General features: G+C 37.0%; 1 long non-coding RNA gene across 1 annotated transcript in view; it reads right to left on the reverse strand.

Moving 5' to 3' along the window:
- Window positions 1-5,532: 5,532 nt before the first annotated feature.
- LOC136845570 (uncharacterized) overlaps window positions 5,533-25,000 on the reverse strand; it is a 27,406-nt gene continuing 7,938 nt past the window's right edge. Inside the window, exon 3 of the long non-coding RNA XR_010855186.1 lies at window positions 5,533-5,634. This is a non-coding gene — a long non-coding RNA (uncharacterized lncRNA). The remainder of the gene's footprint in view (window positions 5,635-25,000) is intronic.

Below are 25,000 nucleotides of genomic sequence, written 5' to 3' on the forward strand. Positions count from 1 at the left end.
GGAATGTGGATTTTTGTGAAAATAAAGATTGAAGCTGTCCAGATGAACATTATATCTGCACAGAATGCATGGTGTAAGAATTGAAATGGTGAGAAACAGTGCAGGTGAAAGAATTAATAGGAGTTTTCCTAGCTGGATTTGTTAGGGGGAAGGAATGGAGGACGATCAGTTGGTGAAAAGTGAATAATTCTTAAGTGATAATTATGACGAGAAGATAACTTGGGAAGGGCAAAGGGCATATTGCAGCGGGAGGACCGTAAATCCCAGGAGACAAGAATGTAAGCGCAGTACAGAGGCGAATGAGGCAATCATGTCACGTTAACTCGGATTTATCAAAAACCAATCATTCTTTCTGAGGTTTGTGTTAAAACTAAAATACAGGCCAAAACATTACCTTTTCCAACTCAGCTAATGGAAAAAACAAAAAACATACAAAATGTTACGATTCACAAACAAATGCTGAAGAGAAAAGACAAACCAACAAATAAATCACTGAGATAAAAACAGAATGACCCATCTTAAAAAAAAAAAAAAAGGATGCAATGCCTGACAAAGAGATCACATGATTTGGAGGTCACAAAACTGACCACTATATCTAATGAGAAACTGGTTAAGACCGACTTGAGACCTTTTAAAGTCTTGACGCTCAACAGGATTTGAGGCTTATGGTATCTTTTAGGGAACCTGGGTCATTCATTTATGAAAGTTTTTATTCTTTTAAAGGCGTTATAATAGTCACTTTTAGTGCCCTCTCTTCCTATCTTACCACCAAACTTTACACCAGTAGCTGTATTTTAGTAGTAAAATTAGTCATGACTTAACGAACACGGCCGACTTACTTTTTGCATTCTTATATAAAAACATTTGAAGAAAAGTTTGGCTGATAAATGCTAAAAAAAACATAAAACGTACTCATGCCAAACAGTTTTAGGGTTCCGGAAGAATTGAAACGTCGAACACGCCTTGAGAAATTGATGTTTTTCTGTATGTGGAAGCATTCAAAACTTTTATAAAAGGTAAGCGTCTGTTGCCTGGGAACCTTTAACGACATCAGCGTATTTTCAGCATTTTGGAATAGTCAGAGATTCTACCATATTTCACCAACGAATTCACCTCAGTTTTAACATACTACAATAACAAAAATGTCTAAATCCAAAAGTTAATTTTATACAGTAATTCAGACCAATGACAGCGGATGTTACAACTGGCTTTTTATTAATATTTACCAAAGAATTCAATTCATTTTTAACATACTACAATAACAAAAATGTCTAACTCCAAAAGTTAATTTTATACAGCAATTCAGACCAATGACAGCGGATGTTACAACTGGCTTTTTATTAGTCCATATTTCACCAACGAATTCACTTCAGTTTTAACATACTACAATAACAAAAATGTCTAACTCCGACAGTTAATTTTGTACAGCAATTCAGACCAATGACGGCGGTTGTTACAACTGGGTTTTTAATAGTCCAGAGATAGTATTCTACAGTAGGCGAGTTACAGAAAATTCTACTGCACTGGATTACTAGAACAAATCTGTATAAGATAAATAAAATGGTGATATAACTGGGATAAGACAGTAGAACAAGCTACAATACCAAAGTATTAGTGCTATTGTAACAGTATATTCATACAGAGTTGTAAACCATGAATACACAATTTAAATATCATACAAAAGCATTCCCTAGAATCTGTAACTTGAACTATCGGGTGAGTCCAAGCAACAAAGCGTAAATAAGTATATAATTTTCATGCTTCCTCAAGTTCTAGTTGACAGAATCCTACAGGCTCTGTACGCAGAGAAAATCAACAACAAAGAGTTCCTCTGAACCCTAAACGTCGCAAGAAACCGACCACAAGTAACCAAAAGGGAAATATGCATATGAGACTCGAAGAAAAATAGAAACGTATATACAGCAAGAGCAGCTGCCCTTTTAAAAGACCTGCGGCTGTTATGCCTGATTTCACAATACACCCAAGAGGTCGGACCAACTTGGATCGACCGACGGCGCATTTCCTTCTGGCAACAACTCTTATTGGATGGTGGGGTCACGGAGAACGAGGCGATCATAAGAAGTACCACCCGGATGTGTCATATATGTTGTATAAAGGGTTTAGTAGACGCCGATGTTTCTACCACGACACCTCACTCTTACTCATTCATGCCACATGTGCGATAATTCGTCATTTCTCAATACGTCCATAAAGTTTGTATATTCCTCTTCACTACGCAATCATTCCGTCATTTATACGAGTTTGGTACATACCTTTCACGAAGGAAAGTTAAACTTAATAAACTTATAAAAATTAAAATAATGAGATTCGCTAACATTAATTAATAAAATTCGTTCAAAAATTTGCGGTATGCAACTGGCTTAAAAATGGATACTTCCTTTATAACTATATACCGATATATATATATATATATATATATATATATATATATATATATATATATATATATATATATATATATATATATATATATATATATATATATATATATATATATATATATATATATATATATATATATATATATATATGTATAAATATATATTAGCAATTCCTCTAAGCGAGAGACAAACGATATAATTATCACTGTAAACCAGTCTGCTTTACTACTCGATCTACGACGAATAAACTGTACAGAAAGGTTCTTATATATATATATATATATATATATATATATATATATATATATATATATATATATATATATATATATATATATATATATATATATATATATATATTATATTGAATATTATATATTATATTGCAAGGAAGGTAGCAGAGTGTGCGCTAAAGACTGGGAAGAGACATGGAAAGTCTTTTGAATCCAAGGCGGGTATATCTGAAGGGACTGTTGAATCAAATCTCTTTCTGGAATGACGCTTGTGTGCTAAATGCAAATATAAGCGAAAAGGCTGAATAGTTTGCCTAATATATGGTACACTGAATGTTAAGGACTGAACGCTATACTGGTGAGCCTTCTATGTGGGTGTGTTAAGTGGCCAAACTTGAAGAAAATTCCTGCAGCTGGCGGCATTCACGATTCAGCAGTTAACGTGCGAACATGGAAGTGTCTGTTGTTTTCCTTTAGATGGGGAACAGCTTGATGTTACAAAATACATAACTATATATATATATATATATATATATATATATATATATATATATATATATATATATATATATATATATATATATATATATATATATATATATATATATATATATATATATATACTGTACTGTATATATATATATATATATATAGTATATTATATATATACTATATATATATTTAAACATATATACCTATGTATATACACACATATATACATATGTATATATATGTATATACATACACATATATACATATATACATCAGACACTTATCGTGAAATCGCGGAAAAGCAAATAAACAAGTAAACATTATTTATGTGAATGGCTCACAAAGTTTACATGTAATTCATCAGCACTCGAACTGAGAGCGTTAGTAAACAAGTGGTTTATGTCATTAATACTCGGGTGCAATGACCCGGCCCCGTCTGGACGAGGAGGAAGTGTCACAGATGTCCAAAGGGAGAGATTCTGCCGCATGACTGATTCATGGCCCCTGGATTCTAGGAACTGAATCAAATAAAACACGAGTGATTACGACTGCAAGGTTGAATGGCTGATTCAAGTGCTGTCTCCCTAACACGCAAGAATAGATTCATATATTCACATCTCGGTAACTACGTAAGGAAAGTTGGAACACAGAAGCCGTCAAAGTTGATTAAAAGATGAAAGAAAAAATAACTCTTGTGAGCCTTAAACAATCAACAAAGAAAGTAAAATTAAGAGTTAAAAGCCACAAGAAAAACTGGTCTGTAAACGTTGACATCCCTTTACCTTTTATCTTTTATATATAACTACACACACGTCAGTAAAATTATTTACGGCGAAAAACAAGAATAAACAAGTAAATAAAAGTAAGTCGTGCTCATCAAAGAACAGACGTTGTCAGGAAACTCTCTCTCTCTCTCTCTCTCTCTCTCTCTCTCTCTCTCACACACACACACACACACACACACACACACACAGCAGCCTAGCAATACACTATAAAAATTAATCTGGTCGTCAATCATCTTTACGACTACTACCAGCATATCATCTTTACTTTCACCTACGCTTTGTCTATTATAACGCTCAAGTTACAACACTCACCATCCAGGAACAGACCACAATTGCGCTCATTTCACAAGCAATGATAATTAGACAGAAGTATACACAGCTCTAATAATGGCGGCTAAAAATAAATGTCTCTTCCTACAGTTGAAATGACGACATGTGGATCAGAATGTGCTGGAAAAGCATCACCATGACAATCTTAGTCTTCAAGGATTTAGCATCCCGAGTCCCCCAAAACAATTCCCCCCATACCGGGGTAGTGTCGTCAGCGCACCTCGCACGGCGCACTGTAGGCATTACTTAAAGTTCTTTGTAGCGTCCCCTCTCATTCCTTTTCCTCTACGCCCGTTCATATTCTCTTTCTTCACTTTACTTTCCACCCTCTCCTAACAACTGCTTCAACTCTGTTCAGCACTGAATGATCTCATAGGTCCCAGGGGTTGGCCTTTGGCCTAAATTTATATTCCAATTCCAAGTTCTTGGACTTGTCAGTCACCAAATTTTGTGTCAGCTGAGGTTTTTTCTAACTAGAAGGTAATCTGCAGTTGTTTCAGATTAAGCTACCCATATACGTGGAAAATTCACTAGGCCATCCCTAAAAGTCTAGCTCTACTCCACACTCGCTCTAATTCAAAGGACTCCCCGAGGAGTTACTCATCGGCTGGGGGCGCTGACCTGGATACTGTTTGTCAGTGTGACTCAGGACCCACTAGTGAGCACCCACTAGTGGGTCCTGGTGTTACTCAACCTTTGTGTGATTGATCCGAAGCACATTAATATGGAATATGAGAAAGATTTTTTATGTTGTTCTGTGTTCGAATGTGAATTTTGTTAGCCGAGCATGCTTACAGTAGAAGATGATGATGATGGTGATGATAATAATTATAATAATAACAAGAGTGTCACAACACACTGGGTAGGTCTCCAAATGCATTTACTGTAGTTTTCATATATCATCAGTATACTAGTGCATGCGCCTACGATATAAACTGTTATATAATAAAATACCAAAAAATACACACCGAAAGCACACATACAGTACACATCACAATCTTTTGTACTGCATACAAATGTTTTTTCACATATTATAAACCCTGCTAAAACGAAAGCCGCATTATAACATTCTATATACTGTGATGACAAACAAAAGTATTGTCGATGCACACAACTTTCACTGCTATGGGAGGAAGTCACTGCAAACGAAGAACGTGGAAAAAACAAAGACAAGTGCGGTAATACAAAAACAATCAAGTCACGTAATATTTTTCTTACAATCAGTGTTTGTCGTTTACACTTGACCCCTCTGAAATAAATTTAAAGACAAACGTTAATATTATTCCTATGTACCTGAATGACTTACCTTAATCATGCTGTGCGATCAGTAAGTGCCAATTTAATTATTTTCCTGCTATACCAATCTCTGGTTTCGGATGTTCGAGGATGACTCTGTAAATGACAGGAAAATATAAAACTCATCAGGTTATTGAATACCAAACACTCCAGCTATGAACATAAGTAACACAAATATGATAGTTGATTTAGTAAATCAAGACCATCACCACTGCACTTAGGAATAGTTCTTTCAGTCAAAAAACAACAATCGCTAATTTTACAAAAAGTTGAAGATTAACAAGCAAAACTGTTAAAATGATCCATTTATCACAGACTGAAGACTGACGATAAAAATTAAAATACACTGAAATTTCTACAATGTGGGTTGACCAACCCCCCTTTCGGAGGCTCAACAGGACTGAAACTAAAAGAAAAACACACCTAACTCTAGACTCTGGTAATAATTTGGGCCTGCTATGCAAACTGATCCACATCTTGAGCATTAATTTCTGGATGCTTATTTATTTGAAACAAACATTTTGTGAGGCCTTAATATCATCACTTCAAAATCACAATTGGGCAATATACAACGGTCATCCTAACCCTTTTAAATCTATTGTGCATATCTGTAAATATATTTGCAAATACACAATCCCGAGAAATTAAACTTTGTTTATTCTCTACCGTTTTACCTTGATGAAACTTACAAAAAGGTGATATCAACTACTGCAAACATGAAACACAAGGAAGCCGCTAAACAACCTCAGAAAAAAAATAAAAGCCAATTGTAAGATTAGCAAAACTGCTTTGTGCTCCATCCTTCGTAAAGAAGGATAATTCGGTACAGTTGATAAAATCCTTTCTACAAATTCCAAAGTCCCAAATGCAACACAACTAGTAACCCAAAGAAAGATATCCAAGGGAAGCATCCAAGTAATCAGCATCATCAAACAAATTGCTCCCATGGATATATTTTCAGAAGCTGATCTGGGACTGGTCACCTAGACATTGTTAATTGGCTTCAAATTCTTACCAGTTATTCTATAACTAATACTGAAAATTCCCTTGTCTGGGAATTTAGAAATTCGATCTCCAAGTTTTTTTTTTTTTTTTTGCTGTTGAAAAATCATGACATTTTTCAAAAATATGCAAAAAAAAAGTTGTACTAAAAAAGGATTTTCCTAACGCCAAAATAAATATATATAGTTATACTACACTGTAAAAGTTCCACTGAAATTTGGTTCAGTCTTCTTAGAGATATATGCATTTAGTTTTTAAAAAAGTAAGTTTTCAGAAAACAGCAAAACAAAAAAATGTTTGGACTTTCATAAATCCTGAGACAATCAGGACATTTTGAGCGAGTTATCCCTATAGCATTTAGGGTGACAAGTATTTTTGTACAATTGTTTTTTGAAAATTTTTTACATGGTTTTTTTTACAATTTGTCGTTCATAGTGCCGTATAAGCGATGAAAAAATTGTAAATAAACCAATCTAAACATTTTTTTAGCAATATACCTTCAGGATCTGTTTACTTACATATAAAACAGTCCAAAACACTCTATAACTCACTTCCACCTCTCCAGAATTAAAGTTATAATAACGTTTTTTACAAGTTTTTTTTACAATTTGTCGTTCAGAGTGCCACACAAGCGATGAACAAAATTGTTAACAAACCAATCTAAACATTTTTTTAGCATTAACTTTACAGGATATGTTTATTTAGACATAAAACAGTCCAAAAGTGTTAATAACTTAGGAGGTTAAAAGCCCGTAAAATTAGTTACCCTCTTTGTCCTATTACCTTGAAAATTCCGAGATTCATATTCCTTGACTAAGCAACTCGGCTGATTATGGACATTTACACAAGGTAAATTCAGCATCAATTTCCCTATAGCTTTCGTTGATATCCTTCGCATTGTTCAACAATAGAATATAGATTGAGTTGTGAAAATTAGGCCAGAATCCAAGCACTGGGGCACTTTCGGCCATTCAGCGATTAAGAGAGTGAAAAGACGGAGTTGGAGTGGTTGGACAGCAAGACAGAAGGAAGGAAGTGGGACCGAACTTCAAGTGAAAGGCTAAAAAGTGGGTGCAGACTGGGGCCGACCAGACCCTTACGGACAACTGTAGACCACACCATGACAAATATAAATGTCAAATGAGAATTCCCTCTTGAAGTACAATTACGTGAGATGCATAACAAGAAGCCACCTTTAAATGACCTTATCAGAGACACTGAAGTAGTTCACCATTAGGATGACTATATCCAGCCTGCGGTTGCTGAAGCAAGGAGCATCATACTGCAGCAGCCAATTCTGAATGTCCAGTTGTCTTTAGACTTTGTTCTCATTTCCAGCAGAAGAAAATGACGTTTCTGGCCGTTGGCACTCCTTACGGAACCGGAAGGTGAAGCAGTGAATGATGATATGGGATATAAGTGAATGGAAGACATTATTCCGTAATGAAGAGACATTAGCAAGTACATCCCCCAAACAATGGCAGAAGGAGATAAGAGCGAAGTCACAGATTAAGTGCAGCAAGGAACGTTTAGCAGGGCATGTGACAAAGGTTTACGAAAGAGGAGGACTTTATGGACCACAGCTGGAAAAAATGAAAAGACTGTTGAGCCCATTCTCTTTTACGAAAATCTAGAGTAAGAACGACTGCAATGGGAGAAATGTGGAGATACACAAAAGTGGTGGTAAAATGGCACCGTAGGTCAAAGGGCGGATAAAGACCATCGAAAATAATGTGACCGTGAGGAAATCAAGGGCGATCATAGGTTGGTGAACAATGTAAAGTTCTACGAAAGTGTTTCAGGTGAGAACACACAGAAATTCCGTGATAAACTAAGTGGGGATACTCTGGAAAGAAAGGCCTAACTATCCAGGAAGCAAAAGCATGCGTGTGTGCATGTGCGTGCAAGACAGAAGTGAATGACAGTCTCTGTGCAGTGTCTCGATGTACTGACGGCAAGCCTTCAGAACTGGGGTGAAAAGTGCCTAATATTGTGGGCATTTTCTGGTAAAAAAAAATTCTTCTTTTATTTAACAGTTAAAAGATTAACTTGGCAGTGCCCACCGACTTGGTTTTCCTCTGGAGTCACTCCCTGTTGGGGAAAGCAGCTTATGGCAATCACTGACACTGGTATGCAGTGAAAAATAGTGTCATCAATGCTTGAGGAAATTCTGTTTCAATAGTCATTTGTAACACATGTGCAAGAACATTTATTACCTTTCTCAAAAAGCACTATTTATAGCCGACTTGACCAAGGTTCAAATTTTCACAAATTTCCTTCAATGCAATAAAACTGAAAACCCACGACGAAAAATTTTCCATTTAATTCCTGTGTAAAATGATAATCGTTTTTGTTTTCTTTTCAGTAATCTCAAATGCTGACGTTTTATTTATAAATGAATAGACTGAAATACAATTTTATGATTTTTTTCCAATAGTTGCTTTAAATAACACCATAACACACACGAACGAGTGTGCACTTTAAGCTAGTCGATGTGTCACAGGCGACGAACATCGTGATGACAAAAAATCTATCAGATTAACAGACATTCGAGTTGTCATAATTTTCAAGGAGGCGTGAGTCATCACAATAATAATCAAGGCAGCACCTGAAACAGGTGTCCAGTCTTCAAAAGCACCCCTAAAATGACCTAGTTCTTTCGCATGACTCCAACGGTTATCCTCGATGCTACCAGCGTTAATTAAAACTGGTCCTCGTGTCAATTCGAGAATTCCCACGTGGTCCATTCTAAATTTGGATAACTACAGATTTCTTCAGAGATTTTTGATATTTGGCCCATATTGGGAAATTATGATACAGAATACCAGTTCTATTATATTGGTTTAAACTCCCCGTCGAGAAATTGATAAAACAGACGAGGGCTTACATTTCTCCCCGTTATAAAAACTATCACTAATTAAGCTATCCTGAATATCTGCTCCTTCGTAGTTTATTTCCGAGTTTCTCAATTCTAACAGGCAAATTTTAGTTACTTCAATATGGCACGCTTTTAAACGACAAAAACCTTAATACTGGACAATTTCTTTGTCCAACAGCAATAAAATCATTGTCCTGAATATAAAAACAAAAAAATGCGCTCCTACACCACTATTTATTTACATATATACAGAAAAAGATTATCGACTGATAATATAGCTGTATATGTGTGTGTGAGAGAGAGAGAGAGAGAGAGAGAGAGAGAGAGAGAGAGAGAGAGAGAGAGAGAGAGAGAGAGAGAGAGAGAGAGAGACGCAATCATCCCAATCAATATATTTACAATGTGCCATATCAATATCCTTGACAATAAATTTCAAGCTTTTGAAGTTACTAAAAAGTTCGAGTGAACATAGCCAATAAATTTTGGCTGGAGGTAATGAATACTGGAGAGTTTGAAAACTGTGCAACTGACAGAGTGATGAAGTGGATATTTGCAAAGAACATGTACAGAAGAACCTGACATCTCACCAGCGGGTTTTTTGTCTTCCTCGGTTTCTTGTGTATCCTGGGGGCGTCCAGAAGGTTGTTCGTGATGTCCATCTGTTGTCTGTCATCCTGGCAATGTGCCCCACCAAGTTCCGCTTGAGCTTCCTGATGGTTTCAAGGATATCTTTTACTTTAGTTTTTTGACGTATCCATTTAGCTGTTTTTCTATCCTTCCAAGTTAGATCCAGCATAATTCTCTCATGTGCCCTCTGCACTGTTCGTAATTTAAGGGAAAGCTTTTTTGTTAGATTCAAAGTTTCGGACCCACAGGTGACAGTGGGAAGGATACACTGATCATAGACTTTCCTTTTTAAGATGATAGGAATCTTCTTATTTTTTAACACTGTACTGGCTCTTCCAAACGCCTGCCAACCGAGGGTTATTCTTCTTTTTATTTCGCTCTCTTTAGAGGCGTCATGTAGAGAGACTCGTTGTCCAAGATTGATGTGGTGGTCCACTTCCTCAATTTGTTGATTTTCTATTTCAAGTATGTCATCTGCATTTTCAGTGTATTTATTGCTCATGACTTTGGTCTTACGGAAGTTCATGTAGAGGCCTACTGATATGCTTGCTTCATTTTTGAGCATTTGTTGAAGCTCTTCCTTGGTGGGGGCAAAGACGATGTCATCAAATCTTTGACTTAGGTATTTCCATCTATTTACATTCCTTTTTTTGTTGAGTTGTTCTCTCCAGGCAGGCAGTAAACAATTTTGTCACCTTTTCTGCTCTGAGTTGAATGGTTCTGGGGCTTTTGCGAATAAATGATGCTGCATGATCCTCATTGGGATTGGTGGGTCAACTCCCTGTTCTTCCTGGGCTGACATGCATCAGTCTGACTGAGTCGCGAGTTATCGAAGTGCTCTACTAGTGGGATTCGTTTGTTTTCTCAATGAAGAGATGGTCAAAAGAGGAATTTAAATTTGTTCCCTTTGATGATTTTTCATTTCTCGATTATTGATAATGTGAAGATCTTATTAACACAGAGGCTGATTAGTCGTTGGTTGTTAGGTCCCTTTTTTGCTAGCTTTAACCTTCTGGCGTTTTGGTTCTTCAGACATTCACGAAAATCGCGCCAGTCTGATGACTGGCTCATCAGCATCTGTTATTAGGTCCAAGTGAAGTTACCGGTGAGCTTCATTTGCTTAATCAGCTGCAGTGGTCTGGAAAGTCATGAGGCAGGTGTTGATTTTTCTTTCGTGAGGATGGTAACGGGTCTTTCTCCGCACTATTGATGGGATTTTGAAATATCTACGTTTTTTCAAGAGGTTCTTTGTCTCTTCAGAGAATTTCTGCTGTTGTCGGAGGGCTTTCTGTCATAGAACTTCTTTGCTACTTCTTTCAATTGGATAATAATGTTATTATTCAAGTTTTCAAGATCATTTTCATTACTGTTTTGGTCTCCTAAATTTTCAAGAAGTTTTTTAACTCTATCTGAAATGTAGATTTGAGAGCTTCAGGTATTTTGATGTGTTCTGGTCTTGAGAAGAATAGTTTTTGTCTTTCTTGTTTGGTGTTGATTTGGATTTTGCATCTTACTATCCTGTGATCACTGCCTACGTTGACTTGGTTCAGGACATCAACATTTTTAACTATATTATGTTTATCTAAAAGTATGTAGTCTATTTCATTTCGTGTTTCATGGTTTGGGCTTCGCCATGTCCAACTCTTGTTTTCACTCTTTTGAAAGAATGTGTTTATGATTTTGAAGTCATGTGCTATAGCAAAACTGATCAACTCAATCTGCCCTCTCATTTCTCTCTCCATATCCAAATTTACTAACAATCTTCATTCCCTTGTCAAATTTTATTCTAATTATTAAATAAGAATAAGGAAAAGCATTCCATCTGTCAGTATTTTGTTTTCGGGAGTATCAAGAATCCCTTGCAACCTTTACTTTAAAAAAAATTGGATCAGCTCTCCTCTTCCTTGTTTACAAAATTTTCTATCATTATTTGAGGAAAGAACCTTGGTTTACTTGTCGTTGTCAAATTTTCTATGTCTAAGATGTTTCGCCTGTATTGGTTACAGTGAGAGGTCTGAAGTCTGAATACAAATAAAATAACTCACACCTTTAGTAGGGAAATAATCTGAATATAAGGATACTTTTTGTTGACCGTCTTCATTGCGTAAAACAAGTTAAAAGTCGTGCCCATTCACTGGGTGCGCATAAAATGAAACCAAGCCCGGGAAATGTGTTGCCATCATTAGAGACCTAGTTGAAAGGTAGAGTGAGAGGTGGTGCAATTAGGAGAATGCTATAAGGAATAAGAAGATATGACGTAGTTACGGGGTCTGAACAGGAATAATTAGTAACATCGGAGGCTTAAATACAAAGCTAGTTATAAAGTAAGAATTGGAGATCATATCGACATACATGTTTTAAGTTTCTCATGAACTGGGACCCTGATGAAGAGAAAGACCTTGGCAGGTGTAAGAATCAATGGCGTCTCAACATCCACGAAGTGGGCGAATTTGTACAGGTTTGAAAATGTAATGTTATTAAAAAGGAAGGTCATTCTATAGATAATGCGGCTGTTGTGTGTTCTACGAAGCTGCAATAAGATGACTTGGGGCGTTGGTTTTTATATATTATACGAAATAAAACCTTTTCAAACAGAAATGCTGTTTCATAATACACACACACACACACACACACACATATATATATATACACACACACACATATATATATATATGCACACTATATACTATATATGTGTATGTATGTATATGTATACATAGTCTATATGCAAAAAACCATGCTATTAAAATTACTACTAGACTATACAAATACAAGTAATTGCGAAATTTTTATCATACTGAAGAGAAAGTGGATTAACAGTAAACAGAATCGGAATAACTCTGAAACAGTTTAATAATTTTCTTTGAAACAAATCCACCTTGAGAAAAAAGAACTGCCGTCAAAATCCTTAGGAAGTAGATTTCTCAGTTATCGAGCAGAACTGCTGCTTACACAAGCATAATCACACACTTTGATAGTTGTATTCACCAGGTTCTGTTATTTTATTTTTAGAATACAACTGAGTAATGTGTATAAACTTCACAGCTAGTCTAAAGTGCAGTAAATATAACATTAATAATATCCGCTGACACTGGATCGTCCGGATTCTGGATGCTTAACCACAAAGTTAATGGAACCATATTTTTACAGACAATTTTTTTTTATATTTTCAATATATGCGTCTTAAACTTTACAGAATACGTTTTCATATGCTAGAAAATTTGTAGGGGCTGAGGGTCAAACCTGACATTCCCGCCCACGTTATGAGTTTTTGACCAGAAAGAATTGCTGTTTCAATCACCTGTCTGCTCTTCGTTTGGTTTCCTTCTCAATGTTACAGTCAATTCAGTTGCTTTTGCAGCAAAATGACTACAATTTTATTATGTATACTATACATACTCAATATAATAAACATTGCGTAATTTTAAGAAGCAAACAACTGTACTGCACTATATGATAAGGGAAATGTAAATGTTCAAAAGAGTCTGTAGGATCACAAGTAACTCCTTTGTTCAAATATTTCACGGTTCTTTTTAATATAACACTTCATTTTGTAAATTACTTTTCCTATGCTTCCCAAAGATAAATACATGTTTTACTCAGCAATTTTTCCCATTGTAAGAACTAACATATTCTCTGTCGTATGGAATCTTGGATATATCAGTATGAGTTGAAGCGGTTATGTTCACGAATCTCTTACACAAGTGATTTTAGTCGTCAGCATTCTAAATATTTATTATACAGGCGGTCTTTGGATAGCTTTTGAAATTTAGATATTTTCCATTAACATTATTTTTTCTAATTTTCAATTTATTATTAATTTCAATTTATTTTCTAATTCATTATTCAATATTAAAACAAAATCAATATATTCAGTATGCTATCTTAAGAGGCAAACATGTCATTATATAGCTATATGAATAATGTACAAGTTTGGTAATGTGCAAGTTTGTTTTGAGAATGTGCAAGTAATCCAGTTTATTGTGTGGATTTCTGACAACTCCTGTGCAAGTAATCCGAAGTTTATTGTGTGGATTTCTGACAACTCCTGTGAAGTAATCCGAAGTTTATTGTGTGGATTTCTGACAAATCCTACTAAATGGGCTGCTTTGCAATTCCCAAAATTAGTAGTGATGCTCTCATAATCACCCAACAAACCGGTGGGTTGTCGTCATCTGAAGGTCTGAGAACCCTTGCTTTACCCCAATCACCAGTCTCCCTGCTTTTAAAAATGCTCTGCCTCCCCTAAAGCTACACCTTTCATCTACCCCTAGCACAATAATTAACCTTTCTCCTTAACATAAAGAATAGAATAGAGTAAACAATTTAGGCCAAGCGCTGGACCCTTTGAAGTCATTCAGCGCTGAAAGGAAAAGTGAGAATAAAAGGTTACAAAGGTATAACAGGAGGGATAACTCGCAGTTGCACTAAGAAACAGTTGTTAGAAGAGGGTGGAAAGTAAGATGGAGGAAAGAATGTGAATGGAGGTACAGTAAACGGAATGAAAGGGGTTGCAGCTAGGGGCCAAAGAGATGCTGCAAAGAACCTTAAGTAATGCCTACAGTGCACCTCGCTTGAGGTGCAATGACGGCATTAGCACCCCCCCACCACGGGGATCAATGTGCTCATTGTCCTTTCATCTTTCTCTCTCTCTCTCTCTCTCTCTCTCTCTCTCTCTCTCTCTCTCTCTCTCTCTCTCTCTCTCCTTTGAAAATATTTTTCGATTATTTTTGCCATACTACATTTATACGCGTTCATAAACTCAGATGCCAAATCTTATTTTTTAGCTTTTTGCAACAAGTACAAGCCACTGGGTTGCAAATCTCATGCCCCCAGCTATTCGGACACTCTCACTCGACACAGGTCGACGAGAACCCTAGTGATTCCTCAGCATTCCACAGGTGTGAACATGTGGTAGCCACTGGCCTCGTGAAGAGGCCCACCTGCCAATTGGGAGGCCTTTCGTCCCACCAAGGTGTCCACAAACATTCGCCAGGTCTTCCTCTGCCTCGGGACATTCTAATTGTACTTCATGCCACTGGCATAGAATTTTGGAAGTTTATGCTGGGCAATTTCCTGAGGAAAAGATTTATCTGAATATCCTGAATAATATTTTTCAGTCCAGGCGTGATGTCCTTTGGATTTGGTTTCTGAACGCTACTTCTTTATATATGGTATTGGGATTACTGAAGCAAATGTTTTTAATACTGTCTAATTAAGGGATTTTGATCTTATAATTTGTTTTTTCTGTTTTTTTCTGTAGGCTTAACTTTTGGGGGTACAAAACTATTTAAATTCTTTATCTGAATATTCTGGAGAGCAAATCTTGTAGATTGGTAAAATAAAATGCAAGAAAAAACCTATTTCAAAGGAGTAATCAGCGTAATAAGTGAATGTAGGATAGTGAAAAAAAATATATATATATATATATATATATATATATATATATATATATATATATATATATATATATATATATGTATATATATATAATTTGTACAAGTACACTTGTATATATATATATATATGTATAATAAATTTATACATACATATATATTGTATATACATATCACATATACATGTATAAACACATACACACACCTGCAGTTCATTTATACACATTCATTCATATCGTAAAATCTCAGTTGTAAAATCGACCTCATTACTTCAGGTCATAATTCCTTTATTTATTCCTCTCCATTGTGCTTCTAGTACTCGCCCCACTTCTATCTCTGTCATCCAACAGAACGACAAAATAATTCACTTGTTAATCTGAATATTCTTTAAATAAAAGCTACAGAAATATAAAGCCACAGACATCAACGAAAAGAAATTGCCCCTTTCGCAATGATACTAGTCAGCCACACATGTGCTGCAGAAAGAGCGTCACTTTCGATTTCCTTCGGAACACCTGCACAGATGTCAGGTGTGATCTACTTTCGCATTCTTAATTGGTACCGGGTTCATTTCGGGTCAATCTCTTGTGGCCTCCTTTCTTCCACTACTTCATTCACCGGAGCAAATCTCCGCTCATTAAACGGAGCCATCTTTTATGTCTGGTTCAGTGTTCAACATTAATAACCACATTTCCCTGTTACCAGGGTCTTTAAAATTCTAAGTACTAATTCTAGTTAACGACAAAGGGGAAGGGAAAGGGTAGCAGCGACGAAGTCAAAGGCAGTCAAGTTGTACGGAGTGACTCGAAATCTTTCTTTCACATTAACGTTTTCCTAATCAAAAATCATTAAACTTCCATTTTCGTTTATAAGGAACACATTTTCACTCATTATTTATTGATCATAACAACCAACAGTTCTGTGTATAATAAAAGAAATCACGCTGAAATTTGATTCGTTTTTCTTGAATTTTCTTATCTTGCGCTAATTCAGTTTCTCAACTCCCTTCACCTTGATTACACGCTATTTTATGTCAGTACATCAAACATACCTAATCCTAATTCATTCCTCTCTACAGTTAACAAACGTCTGATGAAGGTATTTCTCAAAAGTCCCCAAGATGAATAAAATGCAACTTAAGATTCCATGCTTATTATATCGATATTACAAGCCTAATACACACAAAAAAATTAAATAAAAATAGTAGCTAAGATTTCTAAGGACGTTTCCGTTTGCTGCCAATCAGTAAACGGCAGGGCTTACAGAGTCGGGTGTTATTCAATATCAAATAAAATATCAACGTTCGACGAACAACTATCATACTGATTCAATGCTTATATCGTACTACGAGCCAAACGCTTTCCCTTTTTAAGCTTTTCAACAAATACAATTTTTAATTATTTACTTTTTTCATCCGTTACAGCGCATTCGTGCATAATACAAAAATCTGTGTAACTACGCCCTATCAGTTAGTATTTTCGTTGCATTCTTATACTTTACCTTTACTTTCTACACTGGGAGTAATTTTCCGTCGGCTATCAATGGAACGAAGGTCACCAGGTAAGACTAAATTAGTAGCTGTTACTTGAGCTATAATACAGAATATATATATATGTGTGTGTGTGTGTGTTTGTGTGTATGGATATGTTTATACACATATACTATATATACACAAGTATACATTTCAAATACATAATACATACATACATAAATACTGTACATATATACACAAATATAATTTCAAATATATATATATATATATATATATATATATATATATATATATATATATATATATATATATATATATATATATATATATATATATATATATATATATATATAATCTCACTGAACTGCCGAATCAAGGATGAACCACCTATGCACGAATAAGCAAAACCTTCCACATCAGACACTTCATGTAACTACGCAAAATCCTTCACTACATCATGTCCAAGTCCCATACAGGAAAACTGCGTAATTTATCTATTTTTGCTCGTACTCTTCCGTGTACTAGATATTACACAGAACTAAAGGGTGCAGGATCTAAACGGGCATAATTTAGTAAAATGGCCTGAAGTAATGGTGTCAGATTGTACAACTGACATTATACAATATGAATGAATGTGTATAAACAAACTACAGGTGTGTATTTTTGTATATACATGCGTTAGGCCGTTACATTCCATTTAAGAAGCATGCTTTAGGTCTTCCTTCCCCGCACCATTTCTGATCTATACAATCGCCTCACAACTCTGATCCATTTTTTCCACTTTTGATAACCCCTTTTGCCTACTCGCATTTCTCACCCTTTATATCCCTCTAACTCTACACACACTAGGTAAGCAACTCATATTAAAGGTTTAATCCTTTTTTTTTCTTCAAGTTCAGCAGCCATGGTTAACTTCTACAAAGACTTTCAGCTAAACAACACCTTAGTACATTTTCAATTTTTCTTTGCATCTCTGTCAATTTTATTGCATACTGTTTCTTAGTACACATATGCCGACAAGCTTTTTCTTTTGCTCTCAAACTTTCCGCAGAAGTTTTCCATCACAATTACTTCATAAAATCACCTTATCAACATGCTTTCTTCTTTGCCTAAACCCACAACACGGCTCTCTCTTCACAGTCACTTTGTCTTTTCTTAATTTCTCCGGCCAGTGAAGAATTAGATAAATTTATTTCTGATGATAGAAATTCATCTCTCGTCATAATGTGGTTGGGATTTCACAATAAGCTGTAGGTCCCGTTGCTAGGTAACCAGCTGGTTCTTAGCCACGTAAAATAAGTCTAATCGCTCGAGCAGCTCAGTGGTCCGGTTAAACTAAGGTATACTTAACTTCGAACAAAATCCTACCATAGCCATTTCCTCGGAACAATGAAGAATGTTTGGCCCTACAATTCTTACAGTCATCTGTATCACCGTTACCCTTATACAAAAGAACAATTATGCTCATCAGCTATTTCATATATACTATGCATACTCTGGACGGCACCTCAATCAAAATTTCACCTCCGTACCACAACATTCACTTGTAACTCGATCGTCTGGCACCTCCTTGAAATATCAGCAAACGCTACCACACGTATTTTCACCCTTGCGTTAAACCCTTCCACTCAAGCATCATTCATTTGTGCCCAGGCATTCACTGATCATCAACATACTCAGCCTAAAGACTCTGTGCAAGGAAAAAATTTTTGCGTATCTTGTGGTGATGTAGCATCAATACAGGAAATAAAAAGCACTTACACACTTTCACAGCCTAAATCATTTGATGTCGTAAAGGGGATTTGTTAACTTCAGAGGGGGTTGCATGTAACCAAGTAATATGCATACTACTATAAATCTTGTAAAAAATGATCATCATTGAGAACGTTGTAAAACATGTGCCATCTTTCCTCAGCTTATATTCTATAGGCATTGCTTATACTGAAACTCATAACTACTGGTTTGCTTGAACTTACAATTATTGTTTTACAGCAAAGTGCTTAAAGGAACATTTCTTTCCTAGAATATATTACACAACATAACTTGAATAGGCCCAGTGAATCATGCCTCTACTGTACTGATTTAGATTATATTGCCTTCGGTTGAGAATGCACTAGACAGGTTATTTCTCATGCACAAAGCTGTCAACCTTTGGCAAGAAGATGATGAATACATTTGTTGTCCATACTGGCTGGTAAACTGATATCAGGATGTAAAAAAAATCCTAAATAATGTCCCAATGCAACAGTACCTCTACATTATTTTCTCCCAAGAGCATCTTCAGTGTAAAACATCAACACTTTGCTGCTGAATCCAGGTTTAGCTACCATGTTTCCCAGCCAATCATGATAAACTTAATGGCCACATGACTTAAACATCAGATAAATTTTCCATCTGCATGCCCAGTCAACTACTGGTCATTACATTCCCGCCTGCATGCCAATACAAAACAGGTCAACTCTGGAGAATAAAGTTAGTACTAACCCAACCTCTAGGTTCCTCTCCTTAGGACTCTTATACACGATACTTAGCCAAGTGTGGTTTCAAAGAATGGTACCGAAGCTGTGCTCGAAAGCTGTTCATGTAGACAGAAACACTGAACCACCTACACTTCCTGGGCAGCTAAGAGTGAGCTGAATTTTTGCGTGCTTCGATACCATACCTCGACACTTATCCGAAGCGTTCACCAAAACTTTACTTGCCAAAGTATCGTGTATAAGAGCCCTTATATAGGTGTCCTCTTGGAGTGACCTGGTAGACCAGCATGGTTTTGGCACAAACACTCTAGTAATTAGCAGACTCAAAATGGTTATGTCTACTATAAAATGACACTAATAGACTAAATAAGGGGATTCAGCTCTGGTTTCATCTCCCTTGTGAGTTCAATGTCATCCTCAGTAGGCCAAGCACGGTTCTCACACAAACCCCTGGCAACTAACAGACTCAATATGGCCATCCTTAACACTACAAAAAGCCAGTATCAGATTAAATACAGCACTTGAGCTCTAACTTGGCTCTCCCTCAGAGCTCAATGTCGTCCACCATTAGCAATGAACACCAAGCATGGTTCTTACATAAAACCCAGGTGCCTGATGGACACGATGTGGCTAAGTGTACTGTTATCAGGATGAACCTTCAAAAAAAATTTTTTTAAACTGTAAGGTAAAAGGAGAACACAGGATGTCTAAAGATGAGCAACCAAACACAAACACCATTGGCCTCTGCCTGCTGCCCTTCTTGGCAACAGAACCACCCGCCTGATTCTGGAGTGTGGACATACAGTTCCACAAAGAAGGCATACACTGCATGTTGGCTCAATACACAGGAGGAAAGAATCATGAATGAGAGCCTGCACAAGTTCCTCATTGCCAATTCTCCTTGTAACCACCTTCCCATGCCCACTGAGCCCTCAACCTTCTGAATACTCCACTTGGGGAAACAAAAGCAAGGGCAGCCTGGGATTAACTAGAATCCTTGCTGACTCAACATCCTTGCCACCCTTCCCAATGCAGAGGGTATATGAATGGCAGACTTCCTGAAAAATGAGGATGAGGTCTTGGAGGTCTCCAAGGCCCCTAAACATACTGCCCATAGCATCTGTCACACAAGGGATGAAAACAACCAAGACCAGGACATCAAGAATCAAGCCACCACTGTGCAGAAACACCCTTAAATGTCACAACAAACAGGGCACTCCCAACCACCCATCATCTGTGTATCCCATCAAAGGTTTGGGAAAGCTGTCAGGAATGAACCCACAGCTGCAACAGGAGGAAAAAAAAAAGCAGGGTGGTCCCCCAAGGAACTAACTATGGCAGCCACAACCACAACAGACACCAGCTCCAGCAAGTTCTACATTGATGAATGAGCATCCAGCAGGAAGTTCTCGATCTGCCCAAATCAAAGGAAGATAGCTGTAAGCACCCAGGCAGCAACCTATGCCTGGTAGCCTGCAATGGCAGCCCCTTAACATCATATCACCATCACAAACTCACGCTCAACCTACTGTGGAAGAAAGCTGGAGGGAATTAACAACTGCTGATGTCCAGACATCACTAGTCAGCTCCAACTTTCTTAGGCATTTTGGTTTACTGGCAGGAGTTGTTCATAACCATCTACTGGACCTGGGCTCCTTCCAGACAGCACCACTCACCACCACCACCTTCAAGCAGCCAACCATCTATTCAGTAGGCCCTGCAGGAGTTTCCAGACCTCTTCAATCTGAGCTCAAGCAGATTCACACGATTCCAGTGAGGCACATACCACCACACAGAAATGGCAGGGGCCAATCTATTCAAAACTGTGCCCTCTTCTCCAAGGAGGAACTGACCACTGCAAAAAAGGCTTTCAGTGAGATAAACACAAGTGCGTTTGCCACAAAGTCTCCAGCCATTGGGCTTCACTACTCCATATGGTAAAGAAAATAGATGGATCTTAGTGGCCACGTGGAGACTACAGGTGACTCAATCTACAGAACTCAACCAATCACTTAGCAGGGTGACCCAACCCTTAGATTCTTCAGGAGAAAAACTCAAATCCTGCTGGGAGGAAGAACAGCACTTTCATCAAGGAACTTCTCATCCTACACCTCAACACCCAACACTTCAGGTACCTCCTTTAAAGCACCATCCTAAAGGACTGCAAACCACTTAGGCATGCCCATAGCAAAACCCAAGGTGCATACTCCTCCCCTCAGTAGTGCCAGCTCTCAGCCATCACCAACTTTGGGTGCATCATATGCAATATGTCCAGGAGGAAGAACCCAGTGGCAGATGCACTATCCAAAAGAAACATATAAGTAGTTCAAATGGGATTAAATTACGATGAGCTAGCCAATGACAAATTCACAAGACACCAAAAGCAGAAAATGTCACACCTCAATGAAAAACCTACTGTGGGAATACATTCCTTTCAGCAGCATGGGATGTATCATCCTCTGCAAGACTAGCACCAACCAATCACACCCTCTTGTTTTTAACTCATCCAAGGATTCTCCCACCCCTCCAGGAAGCCAAGAGCCAAATTAGTGACACAAAAATTCATCCGGCACAGATCAAAGAAGGATGTGAAAACAAGGGCTAAAAAGAGGTTAAAGTTCCATACAAATAAAATAACCTACCTGATGGACTTCAGCATCTGCAAGTTCCCCCAATCCAGACAGTTTCAGCCACTTCTACTTTGACATAGCAGGGCCTCTATACTACTCCTGACAGTTCCAGATATATATTCATGATTTTGGAATGGCCCATGCACTGGCCAGAACAATACCAATTTTGAAAGCAAAAGCACACACTTGCACCACGGCACTCCTTAATGGCTGGGTCAGCCATTTTAGCGTATCCAACGAAATAACTTCAGACTGAAGCCTAGCTTTCGTCTCCACATTATGGACCACCCAAACTAAGTTAATGGGACTTAACATCCACCACGCCCCTCCCACAACACTGCCGCTAACAGAGCAGTGGAAAGTATCCATCATTTCCTCATGGCTGCTGTCATCGCCAGATGCAGCAGCATGAACTAGAAGGCGTAACTACACAGGTCCTTCGTGGCCTCTGAACTACTCTGAAAAAAGATTAAACACCTCTCCCACCATAATGGTTTTCAGCAAAATGATTTGCGTTCCAGAGGAATTCTGCCCCCCTCCTCCAACCCCCGCCCCACCTGAAAGGTCAACAATCAATCCAGAGAAGAACTTTCAACATGCTGATTTTCTGGTAACTACATTCCCGACGGTTTGCCGAAACAAAACAGGGCAACTTTGGAGGATAAAGTTCGTCTTATATCTTTCTTACTACATTCTACTTGCCCACTGAACTGTCAGCATTCACCTCCTTTAAGAACAACTTTTCATACCTATTTGCTATGAGTTAACAATAAATGTTCATCTTACCACACTCTTTTCCTCCATTTTCTCTTTGATTACCTCATTCATCCTCCCGTATGCTGCTGCATGATCTCAGTGCAACTGCACTCTAATCAATCTCTTTTCCCTTTGATAACACGCTAATTTTGTCATTCCAGCAATTCACGCTTTCCATGTTTTTATTCCCTCTTCCTGCCCTCCCATACGCACAAATACTCCCCTCTGATTCTGCGACCCCATTCATGAATTTTACAAACTCTTCACATATATAAATCTTCCCCTTTCATATTACAGGCCAATTTTTCATTTATTTTCTGTTTATGTACTATTTTCATTTCTTAATCACTTCTAATTACATCTATAACCACATCTGCAGCACTTCATCACCAAACAAAACTTTCGCTCACGTCATCTTTCACTAAAACTTGATAAAGATCGGTGTCTCTGACTTATTCTCATCTTACCTTCAATCAAATTACTCTTGCATCTTTTTATAAAAATGCAAACTAACACGCTGTCTCCCTCGATATGTCTTCTTTATCATGTGCGTATGTTTGCATTCCTTATTACAATGTTATCACATCGGCTTTAAACACTGATATACAAGAACAACTCCAGCTCCAAAAATGCGTTTATACCACTCGTCTGACAATGGAGTGCATTTACTCACGCACCTAAAGACTGAAGTGGAATCCGAACACCTGGGCAGCTATCTGTCACAGACTTCAAGGTTTTGACAGACAGCAAAAATAACAAGGAAAAAATGTCCAACTATGGGTTTCTTGCATAAATAAAATAAAATACAAGGGCAAGAATAATGCATAGAAGTCTTCGTCTAATTTCTGTTTTTAATAAAAAAAAAAATAAATATTACCACGTTATTTTAAGACCAATTGTCATATTTTCACGGAAAGCTCTAAATCATACGACCTGTCAATTCCCTTCTCATCTCAATTTGCCTAAAAGTGGACGTAAATGTGGGTAATTCTCATTAATTACGAGATCGAATGATAATCATAAAATAATAGTCACCTAAATACGAGAGAGAGAGAGAGAGAGAGAGAGAGAGAGAGAGAGAGAGAGAGAGAGAGAGAGAGAGAGAGAGAGGCAAGTAAAAATTTTAAATAAGAGGGGGAAAAAATTCTACAACAGTTACCGAAGTTGCGCAAGTTTTCTTTGAAACTGTATTGCACAACAGAAAACACCCAAAAGACGCATAGCGTTGCTATGGAAACGTGTAACCATCGGGTTCGGGGCCTGCCTGACCTGGTCTGATATTTCTATCGCTGTAACCGAGAGGAAGAGCTTGATATACCAACATACTACAACCTTCTAGTATCAGTTTACTAAGTTCCTCAAAGCATGAATCTAAAACGTATATACCTGCGATACTACCCTCCAGGTAAGTAACGCCTAGGTTAAGAATTTTGCTCAACACCCACTGCTATTACGAAATTTGCCTACCACTGGAAAAACGTCAAGTCGTATGAGGATAAGCCAACCGCATTGTTTTAAAACACCACACCTTTACTCAGTGACATAATAAAATTTCAGTATTCAATCCATTTTTCAAATGCCAAACATTTTACTGATCTTAAATGAAAATCATTCATCTTATATATATATTTTTTATATATATATATATATATATATATATATATATATATATATATATATGTGTGTGTGTATATATATATATATATATATATATGTATATATATATATATATATATATATATATATATATATATATGTATATCTGTTCGTGTAAACGTTGGTGTAGATTAAAAATACAAACAGCACACCACACACATTTGCCCTCAACTATAGGTTGTAAACAAAAGAAAAAAATTTTGGGTATGGAGCTCACACTGATTTTGCCATTTTAACACAGCCATAAATTTAGCTTTGTGATTCTCTTAACGACATAATAAAAATGGGGACTGGCAGAAGTTAGGAGGAATACAAGCGCAATGGGTCCCACGTGTCTGTCCCTGGTAGGAAACCGAGAAGTGCTTTGTTCTGCACATAAATTGCTTTCCGAACTAATATCTATCTTACTTTAATTCTGAAACTCCTGTACTGACGCCAAATGAAAACCTTCCCTTAGGTTCACCATTAACATAGTATCTATTATAAAATCTTGACTTGACTACAGACTAGAAATACAGAAATCATAGTTCCCTTCATACTGGAAGCAA

This window comes from Macrobrachium rosenbergii, chromosome 14 (genome assembly GCF_040412425.1).
Source record: "Macrobrachium rosenbergii isolate ZJJX-2024 chromosome 14, ASM4041242v1, whole genome shotgun sequence".
Lineage (NCBI taxonomy): Eukaryota > Metazoa > Arthropoda > Malacostraca > Decapoda > Palaemonidae > Macrobrachium > Macrobrachium rosenbergii.